Genomic DNA, 21,767 nt, shown 5'->3' on the forward strand with positions numbered 1-21,767 from the left:
ACAGCATAATCTGCTCCACAGTGGCCCCCACACAGTATAATCTGCTCCACAGTGGCCTCCACACAGTATAATATTCTGCACAGTGACCCCCACACAGTATAATCTGCTCCACAGTGGCCCCCACACAGTATAATCTGCTCCACAGTGACCCCCACACAGTATAATCTGCTCCACAGTGGCCCCCACACAGTATAATCTGCTCCACAGTGGCCCCCACACAGTATAATCTGCTCCACAGTGACCCCCACACAGTATAATCTGCTCCACAGTGGCCCCCACACAGTATAATCTACTCCACAGTGACCCCCACACAGCATAATCTGCTCCACAGTGGCCCCCACACAGTATAATCTGCTCCACAGTGACCCCCACACAGTATAATCTGCTCCACAGTGGCCCCCACACAGTATAATCTGTTTCACAGATGGGTGCCCACAGAGAGGGCTCTATGTGCCACCTCTGCTACCTGTGCCATAGGTTCCCAATCATAGATCTAGGGTATTTATGGTTTTAATTGAGTCATATACATATGTAGTCATATACATATTCGCCCACGCCGTCTTTCGATAATGATAACCTGGTGCGGCAAACTTGCAAAATTCCAGACATTCTGACGGGATTCCTATGATGCTCACGCTATGCGCTGACCACATTGCTCTTTTTTCAAAGGCAGAGTAAGGAGACAGTGACTTTTCATATGCACGTGTTGAGTTCATTCTGCTTTCAACAACACGCTGACAATTAACCACAAGGCTTTGAAGAGGATGAAAAGTATTTTTCTTGTCAACTTTGCAACAATTTTTCCCTTTGTCCACCGTTTGTCTTTCAAATTATCAATAAGTATTTTTAAGTGTTTGTTTATACCATTGCTAGGTGACCGAATTGGAAGCTCGGCTATGTTAGGGCAGGACCCGGAGAATCTTAATCAGCACTTGTTAATTTTAGTTACATATTTCATTTATTATTTTGGAGAAGGTCCAAAAATTTCCGCGAATGACCAATTTTTCCATATATAAAAGTATATGTTAAAAATAACTTCCAGAATTCTGTTTGATATCTGAGTATTCATTTTTTTAAAAACTATTTTACATATTATGCTAAAATACAATTTTGTAGTCCAGCTTCCTAGATGTACACGGGGCCTAGACTCTGCTTAATGGTTTAGCCCCAAGCCAAATCCACTCATGACCGAGTAAGTCGACATCCATTGTTGAAATGGAGGTAGCTCAGTCCTAAACTACTTCCTCTTCGTTGGTATTCTCTATGATTGTCATGAAGAAGTCTGTTGACCCTCTTGAGAATGGAAATTCCAAAATTTCTCATGGGTGTTATTACAGTGGTTACCAGTAAGGGTTAAAGTTACTGTCTAGTTTGTGTATTGGATATAGAGTAATCATGAGAGTTGGGAAGGGGACGTAAAGCCATATTGATCTGTCCCTCCTGTCCTTTCCTCTTGGTGTGACCAATACCAAGGAAAATTACCAGCTCAGCTGTAAAAAGAATACCTTTTGCTAAGTTATGATAATAAGATTAATTTATATCATAATACATTTTAGAGAAAAGGTCAAGGTGGACACTAGAGATGGGCAAACCTCACAAGATTCATTTCAATGAATATTCATGAGGGTCGGAACCTTGGTTTGTTTGGGACTGAACTTTTTGGCACAAACTGCAAGTGCTATTATTATACTCTGGGGGTCACCGCAGAGACCTTTGATTAAACTTTAGTGGTGACCTCTGTGGAGACCCTGGCTCACCTGACTTCAGCCAAAGGCTCGGAGAGGATGCCGGGTGATCTCAGAATGCCACTGGCCCAGGAAATGTGAGGCAAGGTGAGTATAACAGTTTTTTTGTTTATTAACCTCCCCTTAGCCACCACTTCTTAGACCCCCATCATAAAATAGTGTTCTATAATAGAGATGAGCGAACAGTAAAATGTTCACGATTCGATATTTGTTTCGAGTAGCCCCTCAATATTCGACTACTCGAATCAAATATCGAACCCTATTATAGTCTATGGGGGGAAAATGCTCGTTTCAGGGGTAGGCAACATTCGATCAAATTATACTTACCAAGTCCACGAGTGAGGGTCGGGCTGGATCCTCCGAGAAGTCTTCTCCGTGCAGCGTCCCCGCGGCATCTTCTGGCTCTGAATTCACTCTGCCAGGCATCGGGCCTGGGCAGAGCCGACTGCGCATGCCCGCACTACAAGAAAATGTAGTGCGGACATGCACAGTCGGCTCTGCCCAGGCCCGATGCCTGGTAGAGTGAATTCAGAGCCGGAAGACGCCGCGGGGAAGCTGCACGGAGAAGACTTCTAAAGGTAGGAGAACAACCAGCGTTGATTGGCCGACTGTATAGCATTCGGCCAATCAATGCTGGTTCTGCATCGAACTTTTCCATTCGAATAGCGAGTGGTACTTGATCGAGTACGAGTATTTCGAATACCGTAGTATTCGATTGAATACCTACTCGATCGAGTACTACTCGCTCATCTTTATTCTATAACAAACCCCTAAGGTTTTGGGTTTAGGTCAAGCCCGAAAAATTTGGAAAATTAGGGTCAAATTCGGTTCAGTCAAAATTTGTTTATTCTTTCCTAGTTGACATCAATCCTACTAATTCTGTGACCGATAAACAGCTCTGCTTGGGCAAGCCACCGACTAGTGAGACCCCCTTAGACTCCCTATGCACCAGGCCTATAAATCACCCATAGACCACCCAAGAACTAGAAATATTTTTACTTGCGAAAGTAGTTGAGTTCTTAAACCAAATTTTCAACGAGAATGAAAAATGTCGAATCTTCTTCCTTTCTTTTTTGTGTCCGTGCATGGACATTTCGAGCAGTCATAATAAGAAAAGACTGAACGCGGTGACATACTTTTAGAATATATTCTTCTAGTTTTCAGTCTCCGAAAACATGCCTTGTCAAAACAAGTCCCGAGGCAAAGTATAACAGTTGTAAAACGCGTTGGCAGAGCGGGATGATTTCATTTCTACTGCACAGAAGGTGTGTTTGACTAGTGTCACAGGAACGTGTAGTCAACGTTTTCTTCGAAGAGAATAAAGCTGGATCTTTACAGTGCGCCTCCAGTTATAGCGAGATTCTAATATGTCATAGAGACGTGTCAAAAGTCTCCATGGGTGGGGGAGCTCCGAGGTGCGTTACAGCGCCTCGAGGACATCAAACTCTGCTTTTAATGGCTTTACATGGGAAAGCTGAAGAGGATTTTGTAGTCAAGTGTTATAACTATCTTCATAGAATTGCAATTGACTTTTTAAAAATTTTTAAAAATTTTAAATTCAATTTTTTATTTTTTCTTAATTTGAATTGTCTTATAAAATATTTTGAAGACTTAGGTCTAGCCTATATATACTTAGGTCTAGACTATATATCCTGTACATAGGAGAGAATTTCAAAGGTAGTGTCGCCCAGCGGATACTTGTACCTACTGTGCTAAGTGACCTTTCGGAATCCCCTGTTGTGTCTCTATGGTAACACTCCACGTTCCAAACAGCCTCACATTCTCTAAATTGACAGGTCATTCAGCTCCGTATACATGTATATACTACTGTAGGGTAGATGTGAACTGCACAGATACATTGGAATGAAGTCAATGCATAGTTCAAGCCTGAGATATTTTATTATCTTTGCGATTTTTTTTCGTGATTGGCTGGAAATGATGTCACCACTTATTTCATGTATTTTTTTTTGCGTCTGGCTAGTATTTTAGGTTCAGATCCCAAATCTTCTGTTTTACTTATAGGTAGGATTTCCTATTTTTACCAATATTTTATCTTTGGTTTGGGGTCCCATTAAAAATAAGATGAAATAAATATGAATTACTTTAATTAATTCATGACTTTTTTGTCTATCTATAGGTTATATATTTGATTATGTCATTAATGATGTCATCGTATAATTAATAATGTGATTTACTTAAATTTTAGAACTCTTTTTGAAATAGAATTTCGAATTTTTAGAATCTTAGTTGAGGCCAATGGTAACATTTTCTAATAGTAGATAAAATAACCCGCCTATAGTGTTCAGAGGATATTGCTGTGCAATGTAGAAATGTTACCGACATACAGAGTCTACATAACACCACCATGGTGTGCACAAGGTCAACGTGATCGCATTGGTATCAATTGGTATTAAAATTTTGGAAATTTTTGCAGTTAACATATTTCTGTAACAGCCATTGCAGCACATCCCCCCACGTAAACCTTGGCAGCACATTTCTGTCTCTCTTTTGGCAGCACATTTTCTTCGCTGCCTGCCAGCATATTAATTACCTATAATAATAATTAAGTTATGTAATCGATGGAATGTTTAGAACTTTTAGACTCAATTACAAAGACTAAATAATATCATTATGCAGTGACAATGTTAAAGTGTTCACAGGAGATAATGATATCAAAAATTTCAGTAACGGCTGTTGCAGCCCTTCCCCCACACGTTGGTGGCACATTTCTATCTCCTTTCTGGCGGCACAGTTTCTTCACTACCTGACAGTGTATTTTGCATATTTAAGCTTTCTGCCATCGAATAATGGAAACCCAATCGGCTTAAAAAACGGTTATCTGCAGACCCCATAGAAACCCACAGACTTTTCTCTCCACCCAAAAAGTGTGGAGAGCAAAGTCTTGGTTGAATGGAGGATGGAGTCCCCAAATGTAAAGCAAGTGCTGGTATGAACCCTGCCGTAACCTAATATTGATGACTAGAGATGAGCGAACACTAAAATGTCCGAGGTTCGAAATCCGATTCGAGCAGCCGCACACTGTTCGACTGTTCGAACGGATTTCGAACCCCAATATAGTCTATGGGGGGAAATGCTCGTTTCAGGGGTAGGCAACATTCGATAAAATTATACTTACCAAGTCCACGAGTGATGGTCGGGCTGGATTCTCCTTGAAGTCTTCTCCTGGCGCAGCGCCCCCGCGGCGTCTTCTGGCTGGAATTGCGCAGTCGGCTCTGCCTAGGCTGGATGCCTATGCAGAGTGAATTCAAGCCGGAAGATGCCGCGGGGACGCTGCATGGAGAAGACTTCTAAAGGTAAGAGAAGAACCAGCGTTGATTGGCAGAATGTATAGCATTCTGCCAATCAACGCTGGTTCTGGATCGAACCTTAAACTTCGAACAGCTAGTAGTGTTCGATCGAGTACGAGTATTTTGAATACCGTAGTATTCAATCGAACACCTACTCAATCGAACACTACTCGCTCATCTCTATTGATGACCTGTCCTTAAGATAAGACATCAATGCTTAACGCCCCTTTGAGTTGCAATTGTATAGTAAATACATAAAAGCACTGTACAATTTGGTACGAGTCCGCCTATAGATCTGGGGCAGTCCTATGCAAACTGAATATAGGACAAGGGCTTTATAAATGAAGGAAGGCTGCATATTACTGGAGGGCGTTATGATGAAACTTATGAATCTAGATATAGAACGATTTGTTCTGCATAGGAATGTTGGCGGCTACAGAATATCGATATATAAAAGATCCATTAATAAGTGAGGCCAGTAGGAGCCTGCTCGAAAACAATTACAAGGCTGTAGATATTTGTCACCACTATTCCTGCCAGACTGGAGAAAATTATATGATGAGAAGAATATCACAGGCATGTCATAAAGTAGGTTATGTCCATCGAGGATTCTCTAGTCTTCTGTTCCAGAATATTGACATCAGACCTCAATATATTAGGTGTGTACTGTGGAAGATACAGGGTGCTGAATTTGGCCAGTTCTAGGACCTTGTATATAATGTCGTACATGACTAATGAAGAATAAAAAGTAGCCATATCAGTGTGGGAAAATGTAGAAGGACTAGAGTCGCCAGTGGAATTGAGTAATGGCTTCAAATGGCTGGCCCAAAGAGGGGCAGGAGAGGGTCCAGGTTAGGGTATGATTTAGAGCACTGCTTGCCACATGCATTCCATAATGTTCAGTCGGATCAATGTCCTCCTCCAAGTCTAGCCATGTTTGTATTCCTTGTCGCCACCATCTTTACACTATTGGCCACATCTCTTCAAGGAAAGGTGTTGACCTACAATACCACACGTAACTTGTGGACAGTTACAGCAATGCTTATAGTAGAAAGCAGCCATGTTTTACACTTCAGTAAAACCTGTTTAATCAGATATAAGCTGAGCTAATGCACCACAAGGGTATAAAGAAAACTACAAAGACAAGGGTATTGTGGAGAAAATTGGTTCATAGCAAATTGGGTTTGTTATGAATTTTGCATTATAACTAGAGATGAGCAAACAGTAAAATGTTTGAGGTTCGATATTCATTTCAAGTAGCCCCTCAATATTCGACTACTTGAATCGAATATCGAACCCCATTATAGTCTATGGGGGGAAAATGCTCGTTTCAGGGGTAGGCAACATTCGATCAAATTATACTTACCAAGTCCATAAGTGAAGGTCAGGCTTTATCCTCCAAGAAGACTTCTCCTTGCAGCGTCCCCGCAGCATCTTCTGACTCTGAATTCACTCTGCCAGGCATCGGGCCTGGGCAGAGCTGACTGCGCATGCCCGCACTACAAGCGGACATGCACAGTCGGCTCTGCCCAGGCCCGATGCCTGGTAGAGTGAATTCAGAGCTGGAAGACGCCGTGGGGACGCTGCACGGAGAAGACTTCTAAAGGTAGGAGAACAACCAGCGTTGATTGGCTGACTGTATAGCATTCGGCCAATCAATGCTGGTTCTGCATCGAACTTTTACATTCGAATAGCGAGTGGTACTCGATCGAGTACGAGTATTTCGAATACCATAGTATTCGATCGAATACCTACTCGATCGAGTACTACTCGCTCATCTCTAATTATAACATCATGACATCAATACCCCCACCTGACCATTGAGGTCAATCACAGGCCTCAGTGGTCCCCTGGGTCAATGAGGTTACCCAGAAGACTTGAGTGGTCAACGAGGGGTGTTAGACACTAAGAGGGAGCCCAGGAGTAGTAGACAGTGTTTATGTTTCTTCAACCTCCCTGAGTTTCCAAAATGGAACTGGTGGGCAGAACTCTGAAAACAAATCTTGCAAGGATGATTCATCCAAAAAATAGTGCTGTACTAGTCCATACAGGTAATACCTGTAGGTTTCGCCTGGTATTTCGGCTAAGGCTAGCTTCACGCCAGTGTTTGGTTTCGGTTCAGGAATTCCCTCCCCGAATCCACTAGTAATCCAAATTTTTCAGATGAAAACTGGGCAGAAATTCAGCAGACCCCATTATAGTCTCTGAGGTCCATGGTAACCACTATTTAACCCGATTGGTTTTCCATTTTTCGGGTCCCCAAGCAGCCCCGAGGATGGAAACCCAAACACAGTTGTGAACCTGGAGAACGCCTCATTCATACTGGACAAAACCCATGGACAGGTAGTGAACTATTTCTGAAAATAAAAAAATTCCACAAAAATTTTCTAAATTGTGATTTTAGAAACATTTTGCAAACTGCAGCAGAAAACAGTGTAAAGTTTATTGTCATGTTAACTTTTGCTACATCTTTCTCTAAGGCTATATCACATGGACAAGCCCATTCTCAACCTTGTTTTTCACAGATCCACTTGAACCCAATTTTCTCATGAGTTCATAAAAATGGACTCGAGTGTCCGATGTCTGAAAAAGTAGCAAGAGCTCAGTAGATGAGCAGCTTGGTGGTGTGAAAAGAGCCCAAATCTATCAAAGAGTAAGAAAAATTCCACAAAAAGATAATTAAAAAAGATAAAATGCCCAGTGGGGGTAATAAGATAATAAGAAAAAGAAACATTGTATCAAAATATTTAACTTGTATCTCAAAAGACAAATATAATATAAAAGGAAATCTGGAGTTTCGTTACAAAATTCGTAAATTAGATGTGGAAGAACAAAGACGGGCCCGGAGATTACATATAATGTAAAGGTTATGAATGCTTTATTTGAACAAGGGTCGAGTATAGCATACTATGGAGCACCACGTGTACGAGCCTCTTGATCTTGACTTTGAGCACATTGATGCGTTCCTCCGGGGCATTAACAATCAATTTAACAATTTCAAGTGATTATAATTAAATTCACGGTAGACGACTTTTCCCATGACCTCTATAAATGCGGCAGACTTCGCTTCCTCGGCCCTGATTACATTACTTATATTTCACGGGTCTGGACGTCTCTTTGCATTGACCTTAGAGGCTCAGAATCAGTAAGGAGTTTCTGCTACTGCTTCCAATAGACGACAGGAAAGTAATCACTGACCTTGTTCCACACTACAAACATGATCAATTTTGCTTGTGATCATAGGATGTCTGAGGTTTCCCCAAAAATATTACAATGTGGGCCCAGTCTCTGGAAAGCCCACTGTGAAACTTGTAATGAATGAGAGCTACAGATACATATGAGTGCTAAGGAACGTTGCAATCTTAAAGGGATATTACTGCTATTCAAAGCTAATCCCTAGTCATAGGAGTGAGGAATGAGCCATTGCCAGCCATTTCTGTGTTCATATTTGCACCAGGTGTCTACCCGAAACCAATCCATCTAAAACCGCTATAGGAAAAAAATTCCGCAAGCATGACTTGTTTTAGGGAAATTAGTGGCTGCCATACAAGCGCTCATGCCCAACACCCACAAGGTTGTCTTCTGGAGGTGCCAGTGGCGTAACTACCACCATAGCAGCGGAGGCAGCTGTCACAGGGCATTGGGGGCTCGGTGACAGCCGCTACCGCTGCTATCATTAAACCTGGGGGGTCTTTTCGGAACCCCCGAGTATAATGTAGGCTGACCGGGAGAGGTAAGAAACATAAAAAACATGTTACTTACCTCTCCACGATCCTGCCAGGCCTCCTTCCTGATGTCTCTGACGTCACATGAACCCGGCCTGCGTCCCAGGTCATGTGGCGTCCGACGTAATTGAACATGGACAGCAGCGCAGAAGACCGCGTAGGAGCCGGGGGACAGGTAATTAACAGTAGTTTTTTATGTTTTTATTCCCCCGGGTCTTCGATTATTATACTCTGGGGTCTGAAAAGATATATAGAGTATAATAATTGTTTATGGGTGTCCACAGTGGGACATAATACTGTGTGCAGGGGCCACTATGGGGGATAATACTGTGTGCAGGGGCCACTATGGGACATAATACTGTGTAGGGGCCACTATGGGGATAATACTGTGTGCAGGGGCCACTATGGGGATAATACTGTGTGCAGGGGCCACTATGGGGGCATAATACTGTGTGCAGGAGCCACTATGGGGGATAATACTGTGTGCAGGGGCCACTAAGGGACATAATACTGTGTGCAGGGGTCACTATGGAGGATGATACTGTGTGCAGGGGTCACTATGGGGAATAATACTGTGTGCAGGGGCCACTATGGGGAATAATACTGTGTGCAGGGGCCACTATGGGACATAATACTGTGTAGGGGCCACTATGGGGATAATACTGTGTGCAGGGGCCACTATGTAGCATAATACTGTGTGCAGGGGCCACTATGGGACATAATACTGTGTGCAGGGGCCACTGTGGGACATAATACTGTGTGCAGGGGCCACTATGGGGGATAATACTGTGTGCAGGGGCCACTATGGGGCATAATACTGTGTGCAGGGGCCACTATGGGACATAATACTGTGCACAGGGGCCACTATGGGACATAATACTGTGTGCAGGGGCCACTATGGGGCATAATACTATGTGCAGGGACCACTATGGGGGATAATACTATGTGCAGGGGCCACTATGGGGCATAATAGAACGCGCATAAATGCGTAGGAGGGGGTCGGTCGAGGTCTTTGGCGTCAGTGTTGGTCGGAGGGGGGGGAGGGGCATGTCAAAAGTCTGCCACGGGGCCCCGCCATTCCTAGTTATGCCACTGGGAGGTGCAGTACTGGACCAAAGCTTTTGGTATGTGTGGACAAAAAGCTGCGACGCAAGAATGCTTTCTGTAATAAAGGGTTAATAGTTAATTTTTGTCAAATAACAAAATAAAGTAAATGAAAAAACTGAAATAGAAATCTCATCAATATTCAATGTGACCTTTGCCCTTTGCCGTCCATCAGTTCTTCTCTGCACTTGCAGACAGTTTTGGCAGAACTGGGCAGGGAGGTTGTTCCCGCCGCCATCTTGGAGAACTAAGCACAGATCTTCTGTGGATGTTGACTTGTTCCAATCCGTCTGTCTCTTCATGCCATCCCAGACAGACTGGAAGATGTTCAGATCAGGGCTCTGTGGGGTCATATCATCACTCCAACTATCGATTTGATTTTGATTTCTATTAATTTCATTCACTTCGTTTTGTTTTTCAATTTTTCTTGATTTTTGTAAGGATAGAATTGACATAAAGAACCACAATCTGCTCGTGACCTTGGACCACAAGGGCATCTTATTTAGGTAAATTGCATGCGATCATCCAATAACAAAATTTTTGAGTCGATATTGGAATTCCACCATTTTTTATCGAATCAGAATGATTTAAGCCCCAGCCTCGTCCATTTATTTTGCTAACCTTTTCCTTTAATTCTATTAAATTTAATTTTATTCATTTCATTTATTATATTTTCCTAAAAAAATGTTCAAAATCAAAAGCTGAAAGCCAGTCAAGATGTAGAATTGTGATCTGGAACATATGTTTCCGTATGAGCATGGGATGCCTGCTAGGGAAAGACTTCAAACATTAAGCGGGTGCCCACACTTGATGAATGTTTACCTCCAACTAATAAGTCAACCAAAACATGAGAATATTGCTTCCTGACCCGAAGAGGAAACTGATGAAGTTGCCCATAGGAAACCGAAGGATTACAAATGAAAAACAGTTGTATTTCCCATAGAAAAAAGTGGTCCTGCTGTTAGGTAGAGTTAAGGTAACAATTCTCATCTGTCTGCTCGATAGAAAACTCTGAAACTTTTATTTTTGTGATAAAACTTCAAGATTGGAAAAGCGTTGGAGGTCGTGTTGAAGATTTTATACACAGTAGTTTCCTAAATTGTAGTCTCTAGTCTTAATAATTGTTGTTACTTGTATTCTTCCTTGGAGGCAGGTCATGTTGTCCTCAAGTAGCCCATGGAGAAAGTTGAGCATTGGCACCAAACAACATACCCCTAAGTGCCAATTCTTGACTGTTAGGTTTATCGTGCTACTTCTATATAGATAAAGCACTACATTGAAAAACCTAAAGGCTAAAGTTGGGTATACACTTTGGCTCACCACTGTTCTTTCAGACCATCCCAATGGTGTGATAAAGCACACATGGGTTCGCCATAGTAAAATGGAAATAAGTTGGTGCTAGACATCACTGGTTGAAAAAACCAAGACATTGGGCATGTTGGGTTTCACCAACTAAACCACCACATCACTGATGGTGGTTTAGTTGGTGAAAACCAACATGCCCAATGTCTTGGATACCACTACAGACATTAAATGGTTGGCTGGACCTAGTAGAAGTGGTGGTTTTGGTGAACATAGACTTAACGTTTATAGTCAGGTGGATACTTGGAAGTGAAAAGTTAAAACCACCAGGTTTAACCATTGAATGGAAAAGGATGTAGATGAAAGGAAGGAGGAAAGGTAACCCCAAAAAAGGGAAAAGATATCTCCTAACGTTCAAACAAGAAGTTATACAAAAACATCAATGTTATGTCATTCGAAGAAGACATCTAGGTCTTTCCTGAACTGTTTCTGCTTTGACTTCTAAGGAACAGTTACTGTCTCTCAAAGAAGACTTGTCACTAGAGATGAGCGAACACTATTCGAAACAGCCGTTTCGAATAGCACGCTCGCATAGTAATGAATGGAACTTTGCCGGCACACAGACTTTGCCATCAGCCGGCCGCCTAACTCCCCGCGTGCCGGCTACGTCCATTCATTTTTATGGGAGCGTGCTATTCGAAACGGCTGTTTCGAATAGTGTTCGCTCATCTCTACTTGTCACCTCTACAGACTGAACCAATTTTGTTTCCAGTAGAAGGGGTTAAACTTTAATTTCCTTGGGCACAATAACAACAACCGGGTTTCTACTTAGGAAGTTTTGCTAAAGGCTCTTAATGTGGTAAAACAATGAAACTGATACAGTTGATGAAGACTTCAACAGCAGGATCCTTGTCTTCAGCCATCTGCCCTGTGCTTGGAGTGTAATGGTGGAACTATAGTTTACTAATTATTTTTTAGGCCCAAAGATTATTGAGGTTGAATAAGTTTGTCACAAATAAGAAATGAAATTATTACACTCTGAGTATAATAAGTGAAAAAGAAAGAACAAACAGTTATACTCTACTTCCCTCACCATTCCTGAGGACTCCTATGGTGCATTACGTAACCCAAGACTCTGAGGGAGCCCTGGTGAGAATGCCCAGGAAATGTGAGGGAAAGTGCTTATAATGTTTCCACACCTCCCCGGGTCTCCACTTACTATACTGTGAGATCTAAAGAGACGCTGGTGACAAACCCCCAAGGACTTGTTCCTTTTGTCCTATCTCTAACTCAGCCTCCTACGGCCTCCTACGGCCTCAGCCCTAGTTTTCATGTCACCCAGTATATTATCACTCCGCTGGCTGCAAGTCACCATTTAACCTTTATGTAACATTGGATGTAAGTCTGTTAGCTCTTCTTGGGCACAGCTTGAAGATATTACATAATAGGTCTTCAATCAAGCAAACTTGTCTCCATCGTCACTTCTTCCTGGAATCTTGCATTGATCCTCAAGTACAGTCTCATTTAGTTAGAAATTTTCTTGATGCAAGAATACATAAAAGTCTCTCAAAATTACATCATTACTGGTCAGTGAAAGGGATATCACAATCCTTCTCGGGTGCAGACCAAGATAGGTATTGACATTTGTAGACATATAGAGGATCAGAAATGTGTCTAATCAGGATCATCAACGTCAGTCTAGAATTCAAGTGATAAAAATTAGAGATGAGCGAACAGTGTTCTATCGAACTCATGTTCGATCGGATATTAGGCTGTTCGGCATGTTCGAATCGAATCGAACACCGCGTGGTAAAGTGCGCCATTACTCGATTCCCCTCCCACCTTCCCTGGCGCCTTTTTTGCTCCAATAACAGCGCTGGGTAGGTGGGACAGGAACTACGACACCGGTGACGTTGAAAAAAGTAGGCAAAACCCATTGGCTGCCGAAAACATGTGACCTCTAATTTAAAAGAACAGCGACGCCCAGCTTCGCGTCATTCTGAGCTTGCAATTCACCGAGGACGGAGGTTTCCGTCCAGCTAGCTAGGGCTTAGATTCTGGGTAGGCAGGGACAGGCTAGGATAGGAAGGAGAAGACAACCAACAGCTCTTGTAAGAGCTAAATTCCAGGGAGAAGCTTGTCAGTGTAACGTGGCACTGACGGGCTCAATCGCCGCAACCCAGCTTTCCCAGGATCCTGAATGGAATACACTGTCAGTGTATTCCCGTATACCCGATATATACCCCGATACCCGTTCCAACGGTGTGCCCCCCCACCTTCACCCCAGAAATACCCTGCAAGTCCCCTAGCAATAGAATTGGGGCTATATACACCCACAATTTTTACTACTGGTATACAGTGCCATTGTCTGACTGGGAATTCAAAGAATATATTGGGAATACAAATACCCTCATTTCTTGCTACTGCCATATAGTGCCAGTTTCTGACTGGTAATTCAAAGAATATATTGGGGTTACGTGCACCCACAATTTTTACTACTGGTATACAGTGCCATTGTCTGACTGGGAATTCAAAGAATATATTGGGAATACAAATACCCTCATTTCTTGCTACTGCCATATAGTGCCAGTGTCTGACTGGGAATTCAAAGAATATATTGGGGTTACGTGCACCCACAATTTTTACTACTGGTATACAGTGCCATTGTCTGACTGGGAATTCAAAGAGTATATTGGGAATACAAATACCCTCATTTCTTGCTACTGCCATATAGTGCCAGTTTCTGACTGGGAATTCAAAGAATATATTGGGGTTACGTGCACCCACAATTTTTACTACTGGTATACAGTGCCATTGTCTGACTGGGAATTCAAAGAGTATATTGGGAATACAAATACCCTCATTTCTTGCTACTGCCATATAGTGCCAGTTTCTGACTGGGAATTCAAAGAATATATTGGGGTTACGTGCACCCACAATTTTTACTACTGGTATACAGTGCCATTGTCTGACTGGGAATTCAAAGAATATATTGGGGTTATAAATACCCTCATTTCTTGCTACTGCCATATAGTGCCAGTTTCTGACTGGGAATTCAAAGAATATATTGGGGTTACGTGCACCCACAATTTTTACTACTGGTATACAGTGCCATTGTCTGACTGGGAATTCAAAGAATATATTGGGGTTATAAATACCCTCATTTCTTGCTACTGCCATATAGTGCCAGTTTCTGACTGGTAATTCAAAGAATATATTGGGGTTACGTGCACCCACAATTTTTACTACTGGTATACAGTGCCATTGTCTGACTGGGAATTCAAAGAGTATATTGGGAATACAAATACCCTCATTTCTTGCTACTGCCATATAGTGCCAGTGTCTGACTGGGAATTCAAAGAATATATTGGGGTTACGTGCACCCACAATTTTTACTACTGGTATACAGTGCCATTGTCTGACTGGGAATTCAAAGAGTATATTGGGAATACAAATACCCTCATTTCTTGCTACTGCCATATAGTGCCAGTTTCTGACTGGGAATTCAAAGAATATATTGGGGTTACGTGCACCCACAATTTTTACTACTGGTATACAGTGCCATTGTCTGACTGGGAATTCAAAGAGTATATTGGGAATACAAATACCCTCATTTCTTGCTACTGCCATATAGTGCCAGTTTCTGACTGGGAATTCAAAGAATATATTGGGGTTACGTGCACCCACAATTTTTACTACTGGTATACAGTGCCATTGTCTGACTGGGAATTCAAAGAATATATTGGGGTTATAAATACCCTCATTTCTTGCTACTGCCATATAGTGCCAGTTTCTGACTGGGAATTCAAAGAATATATTGGGGTTACGTGCACCCACAATTTTTACTACTGGTATACAGTGCCATTGTCTGACTGGGAATTCAAAGAATATATTGGGGTTATAAATACCCTCATTTCTTGCTACTGCCATATAGTGCCAGTTTCTGACTGGTAATTCAAAGAATATATTGGGGTTACGTGCACCCACAATTTTTACTACTGGTATACAGTGCCATTGTCTGACTGGGAATTCAAAGAATATATTGGGAATACAAATACCCTCATTTCTTGCTACTGCCATATAGTGCCAGTGTCTGACTGGGAATTCAAAGAATATATTGGGGTTACGTGCACCCACAATTTTTACTACTGGTATACAGTGCCATTGTCTGACTGGGAATTCAAAGAGTATATTGGGAATACAAATACCCTCATTTCTTGCTACTGCCATATAGTGCCAGTTTCTGACTGGGAATTCAAAGAATATATTGGGGTTACGTGCACCCACAATTTTTACTACTGGTATACAGTGCCATTGTCTGACTGGGAATTCAAAGAATATATTGGGGTTATAAATACCCTCATTTCTTGCTACTGCCATATAGTGCCAGTTTCTGACTGGTAATTCAAAGAATATATTGGGGTTACGTGCACCCACAATTTTTACTACTGGTATACAGTGCCATTGTCTGACTGGGAATTCAAAGAATATATTGGGAATACAAATACCCTCATTTCTTGCTACTGCCATATAGTGCCAGTGTCTGACTGGGAATTCAAAGAATATATTGGGGTTACGTGCACCCACAATTTTTACTACTGGTATACAGTGCCATTGTCTGACTGGGAATTCAAAGAATATATTGGGAATACAAATACCCTCATTTCTTGCTACTGCCATATAGTGCCAGTGTCTGACTGGGAATTCAAAGAATATATTGGGGTTACGTGCACCCACAATTTTTACTACTGGTATACAGTGCCATTGTCTGACTGGGAATTCAAAGAGTATATTGGGAATACAAATACCCTCATTTCTTGCTACTGCCATATAGTGCCAGTTTCTGACTGGGAATTCAAAGAATATATTGGGGTTACGTGCACCCACAATTTTTACTACTGGTATACAGTGCCATTGTCTGACTGGGAATTCAAAGAATATATTGGGGTTATAAATACCCTCATTTCTTGCTACTGCCATATAGTGCCAGTTTCTGACTGGGAATTCAAAGAATATATTGGGGTTACGTGCACCCACAATTTTTACTACTGGTATACAGTGCCATTGTCTGACTGGGAATTCAAAGAATATATTGGGGTTATAAATACCCTCATTTCTTGCTACTGCCATATAGTGCCAGTTTCTGACTGGTAATTCAAAGAATATATTGGGGTTACGTGCACCCACAATTTTTACTACTGGTATACAGTGCCATTGTCTGACTGGGAATTCAAAGAATATATTGGGAATACAAATACCCTCATTTCTTGCTACTGCCATATAGTGCCAGTGTCTGACTGGGAATTCAAAGAATATATTGGGGTTACGTGCACCCACAATTTTTACTACTGGTATACAGTGCCATTGTCTGACTGGGAATTCAAAGAATATATTGGGAATACAAATACCCTCATTTCTTGCTACTGCCATATAGTGCCAGTGTCTGACTGGGAATTCAAAGAATATATTGGGGTTACGTGCACCCACAATTTTTACTACTGGTATACAGTGCCAATTTCTAACTAGGAATTCAAAATGCGCAAGGCTCCCGGAAAGGGACGTGGACGAGGCCGTGGGCGAGGTCGGGGGAATGGTTCTGGGGAGCAAGGTAGCAGTGAAGCCACAGGGCGTCCCGTGCCTACTCCTGTGGGGCAGCAAGCATTGCGCCACTCCACAGTGCCAGGGTTGCTTGCCACATTAACTAAACTGCAGGGTACAAACCTTAGTAGGCCCGAGAACCAGGAACAGGTCTTGCAATGGCTGTCAGAGAACGCTTACAGCACATTGTCCAGCAGCCAGTCAGACTCTGCCTCCTCTCCTCCTATTACCCAACAGTCTTGTCTTCCTTCCTCCCAAAATTCCGAAGCTTTACAGAACAATAACCCAAACTGTCCCTGCTCCCCAGAGCTGTTCTCCGCTCCTTTCATTGTCCCTCAACCTGCCTCTCCACGTCACGATTCCACGAACCTAACAGAGGAGCATCTGTATCCAGATGCTCAAACACTAGAGTCTCCTCCATCTCCGTTCGATTTGGTGGTGGATGACCAGCAACCCACCCTCATCGACGATGATGTGACACAGTTGCCGTCAGGGCATCCAGTTGACCGGCGCATTGTGCGGGAGGAGGAGATGAGACAGGAGTTGGAAGAGGAAGTGGTGGATGATGCGGACACTGACCCGACCTGGACAGGGGGGATGTCAAGCGGGGAAAGTAGTGTGGATGTTGAGGCAGGTGCAGCACCAAAAAGGGTAGCTAGAGGCAGAGGCAGAGGTCAGCAGCTTAGGCGAAGCCAGGCCACACCCGGAATCTCCCAAGATGTTCCAGTTCGTACCCAGCCCCGAAAAACTCCCACCTCGAGGGCACGTTTCTCGAAGGTGTGGAGTTTTTTCAAGGAATGCGCCGAGGACAGATATAGTGTTGTCTGCACAATTTGCCTCTCGAAATTGATTAGGGGCTCTGAGAAGAGCAACCTGTCCACCACTTCAATGCGCCGTCATTTGGAATCCAAGCACTGGAATCAGTGGCAGGCAGCAACGGCAGGACAAAGGCCGACTGCCGTTCACGCCACTGCCACTGCCTCTGCCTCTGCCTCTGCCACTGCCACTGCTGACTGTGCTGGCGATGCACTCCAGAGGACGAGCCAGGACACCACTTCATCTGCCTCCGCCACTTTGTTGACTTCTACCTCATCCTCCCCTGGTCCTGTCTTATCTCCTTCTCCTGCACCATCAAAGGCACCATCAGGCGTTTCTTTACAACAACCCACCATCTCTCAGACATTGGAGCGGCGGCAGAAATACACTGCTAACCACCCACACGCGCAAGCCTTGAACGCCAACATCGCTAAACTGCTGGCCCAGGAGATGTTGGCGTTCCGGCTTGTTGAAACTCCCGCCTTCCTGGACCTGATGGCAACTGCGGCACCTCGCTATGCCGTCCCTAGCCGTCACTACTTCTCCCGGTGTGCCGTCCCCGCCTTGCACCAGCACGTGTCACTCAACATCAGGCGGGCCCTTAGTTCCGCGCTTTGCACAAAGGTCCACTTGACCACCGACGCGTGGACAAGTGCATGCGGACAGGGACGCTACATTTCACTGACGGCACACTGGGTGAATGTAGTTGAGGCTGGGACTGCTTCCCAAACTGGCCCGGTGTACCTCGTCTCCCCGCCTAACATTCCTGGCAGGGACACGAGAAGAACACCCCCCTCCTCCTCCTCCTCCTCTACCGCCTCCTCCTCCGCCACCGCCTCCTCCTCCGCCACCGCCTCCTCCTCCGCTGTTAGATTGACCCCAGCTACGAGTTGGAAACGTTGCAGCACTGGCGTTGGTAGACGTCAGCAGGCTGTGCTGAAGCTGATCAGCTTGGGGGACAGACAGCACACTGCCTCCGAGGTGAGGGATGCCCTCCTCGATGAGACGGCAATATGGTTTGAGCCGCTGCACCTGGGCCCAGGCATGGTCGTTTGTGATAACGGCCGGAACCTGGTAGCAGCTCTGGAGCTTGCCGGACTCCAACATGTTCCATGCCTGGCCCACGTCTTCAACCTAGTGGTGCAACGTTTCCTAAAGAGCTACCCCAATGTTCCAGAGCTACTGGTGAAAGTGCGGCGCATGTGCGCCCACTTTCGCAAGTCGACAGTAGCCGCTGCTAGCTTAAAATCTCTCCAGCAACGCCTGCATGTGCCACAACACCGGCTTTTGTGCGACGTCCCCACACGCTGGAACTCAACGTTTCAGATGTTGAATAGAGTGGTTGAGCAGCAGAGACCTTTGATGGAATACCAGCTACAAAACCCTAGGGTGCCACAAAGTCAGCTGCCTCAGTTTCACATCCATGAGTGGCCATGGATGAGAGACCTTTGTGACATCCTACGGGTCTTTGAGGAGTCCACAAGGAGGGTGAGCTCTGAGGATGCGATGGTGAGCCTTACAATCCCGCTCTTGTGTGTTCTGAGAGAATCCCTGATTGACATCAGGGATAACTCAGATCACACAGAGGAGTTAGGGATAGCATCCGATCCGTCACAGCTGGAGAGTAGGTCCACACATCTGTCCGCTTCACTGCGTTTAATGGAGGAGGAGGAGGAGGAGGAGGAGGAAGAAGAGTTGTCCGATGATGTGATGGTGATACAGGAGGCTTCCGGGCAACTTCGAATCGTCCCATTGTTGCAGCGCGGATGGGTAGACATGGAGGATGAGGAGGAAATGGAGATTGAACTTTCCGGTGGGGCCAGAGGAGTCATGCCAACTAACACTGTGGCAGACATGGCTGAGTTCATGTTGGGGTGCTTTACAACCGACAAGCGTATTGTCAAAATCATGGAGGACAACCAGTACTGGATCTTTGCTATCCTTGACCCCCGGTATAAAAACAACATCTCGTCTTTTATTCCGGTAGAGGGGAGGGCCAATCGCATCAATGCTTGCCACAGGCAATTGGTGCAGAATATGATGGAGATGTTTCCAGCATGTGACGTTGGCGGCAGGGAGGGCAGTTCCTCCAGTAGGCAACCAAGTTCTCACCGGTCCACACAAACGAGGGGCACACTGTCTAAGGTCTGGGACACCTTGATGGCACCCCCTCGCCAAAGTGCCGCCACGGAGGGTCCTAGTGTCACCAGGCGTGAGAAGTATAGGCGCATGTTGCGGGAATACCTTTCCGACCACAGCCCTGTCCTCTCCGACCCCTCTGCGCCCTACACGTATTGGGTGTCGAAGTTGGACCTGTGGCTTGAACTTGCCCTATATGCCTTGGAGGTGCTGTCCTGTCCTGCCGCCAGCGTCCTATCTGAGAGGGTGTTCAGTGCAGCCGGTGGCATCATCACTGACTAGCGCACCCGTCTGTCAGCTGAGAGTGCCGACCGGCTCACTTTGATAAAAATGAACCACCACTGGGTAGAGCCGTCATTTTTGTGCCCACCTGTGTAAAGCACCCCAACATGAAACTCCATGTCTGTACTCAACCTCTCCAATTCCTCCGCATCCTCATACTCATCCACCATAAGCGTTGCACAATTCTGCTAATACTAGGCTCCCTCCACCCTGATTTCCCCCAACTCTGCTGGTTAGAGGCTCCCTCCACCATGAATTTGCCCAAACTGGGCTGTTTAGAGGCTCCCTCCACCATGAATTGGTCCAAACTGGGTTTTTTAGAGGCTCCCTCCACCATGAATTTGCCCAAACTGGGCTGTTTAGAGGCTCCCTCCACCATGAATTGGTCCAAACTGGGGTGGTTAGAGGCTCCCTCCACCATGAATTTCCCAAAACTTGGCTGTTTAGAGGCTCCCTCCACCATGAATTTGCCCAAACTGGGCTGTTTAGAGGCTCCCTCCACCATTAATTGGTCCAAACTGGGCTGGTTAGAGGCTCCCTCCACCATGAATTTGCCCAAACTGGGGTGGTTAGAGGCTCCCTCCACCATTAATTGGTCCAAACTGGGCTGGTTAGAGGCTCCCTCCACCATGAATTTGCCCAAACTGGGCTGTTTAGAGGCTCCCTCCACCATGAATTGGTCCAAACTGGGCTGGTTAGAGGCTCCCTCCACCATGAATTTCCCAAAACTTGGCTGTTTAGAGGCTCCCTCCACCATTAATTGGTCCAAACTGGGCTGGTTAGAGGCTCCCTCCACCATTAATTGGTCCAAACTGGGCTGGTTAGAGGCTCCCTCCACCATTAATTGGTCCAAACTGGGCTGGTTAGAGGCTCCCTCCACCATGAATTTCCCAAAACTTGGCTGTTTAGAGGCTCCCTCCACCATTAATTGGTCCAAACTGGGCTGGTTAGAGGCTCCCTCCACCATGAATTTGCCCAAACTGGGCTGTTTAGAGGCTCCCTCCACCATGAATTGGTCCAAACTGGGCTGGTTAGAGGCTCCCTCCACCATGAATTTCCCAAAACTTGGCTGTTTAGAGGCTCCCTCCACCATGAATTGGTCCAAACTGGGCTGGTTAGAGGCTCCCTCCACCATGAATTGGTCCAAACTGGGGTGGTTAGAGGCTCCCTCCACCATTAATTGGTCCAAACTGGGCTGGTTAGAGGCTCCCTCCACCATTAATTGGTCCAAACTGGGCTGGTTAGAGGCTCCCTCCACCATGAATTTGCCCAAACTGGGGTGGTTAGAGGCTCCCTCCACCATTAATTGGTCCAAACTGGGCTGGTTAGAGGCTCCCTCCACAATTAATTGGTCCAAACTGGGCTAATTAGAGGCTCCCTCCACCATGAATTGGTCCAAACTGGGTTTTTTAGAGGCTCCCTCCACCATGAATTTGCCCAAACTGGGCTGTTTAGAGGCTCCCTCCACCATGAATTGGTCCAAACTGGGCTGGTTAGAGGCTCCCTCCACCATGAATTTCCCAAAACTTGGCTGTTTAGAGGCTCCCTCCACCATGAATTTGCCCAAACTGGGCTGTTTAGAGGCTCCCTCCACCATTAATTGGTCCAAACTGGGCTGGTTAGAGGCTCCCTCCACCATGAATTTGCCCAAACTGGGGTGGTTAGAGGCTCCCTCCACCATTAATTGGTCCAAACTGGGCTGGTTAGAGGCTCCCTCCACCATGAATTTCCCAAAACTTGGCTGTTTA

Source organism: Leptodactylus fuscus, chromosome 2 (genome assembly GCF_031893055.1).
Source record: "Leptodactylus fuscus isolate aLepFus1 chromosome 2, aLepFus1.hap2, whole genome shotgun sequence".
In the NCBI taxonomy this organism is placed as follows: domain Eukaryota; kingdom Metazoa; phylum Chordata; class Amphibia; order Anura; family Leptodactylidae; genus Leptodactylus; species Leptodactylus fuscus.